This window comes from Penaeus monodon, chromosome 34 (genome assembly GCF_015228065.2).
Source record: "Penaeus monodon isolate SGIC_2016 chromosome 34, NSTDA_Pmon_1, whole genome shotgun sequence".
NCBI lineage: Eukaryota > Metazoa > Arthropoda > Malacostraca > Decapoda > Penaeidae > Penaeus > Penaeus monodon.
The window spans coordinates 31280360-31280676 of NC_051419.1; the positions used below are offsets into that span (position 1 = coordinate 31280360).

Consider the following 317-nt stretch of genomic DNA (forward strand, 5'->3'; position numbering starts at 1 on the left):
ATGTGTGCAATACGAGTCCTGCTTCAGAATGGATTTTGTCAGAATTTAATGTCTTACTTTTCTGAAGTAACGAAGGTGAATATCATGATTTATAATTTCCATAAAACCAGATTCATTACATCCATAATTAATCCGTTTTATTTTTGTTATTTGTGCTTATGTTTTAACAGCATATTTTGGCAGTATGTAAAGACAACTAAAAGTAAAGAGAAAAGATGCATTCAAAAGGCAATCAGGCGCTTAATTTGACACCACACAAAGTCAGTAATTTTCAGTTTTGCCAATCCAGTGATGTGAGCTTGCAAAGTCTTGTAACC

General features: G+C 32.8%; 1 protein-coding gene across 1 annotated transcript in view; it reads left to right on the forward strand.

Moving 5' to 3' along the window:
• The window catches only part of LOC119594718 (serine/threonine-protein phosphatase 6 regulatory subunit 3-A-like), a gene marked incomplete in the record, with an annotated part of 49082 nt that overhangs the window by 46875 nt on the left and 1890 nt on the right, over window positions 1-317 (forward strand).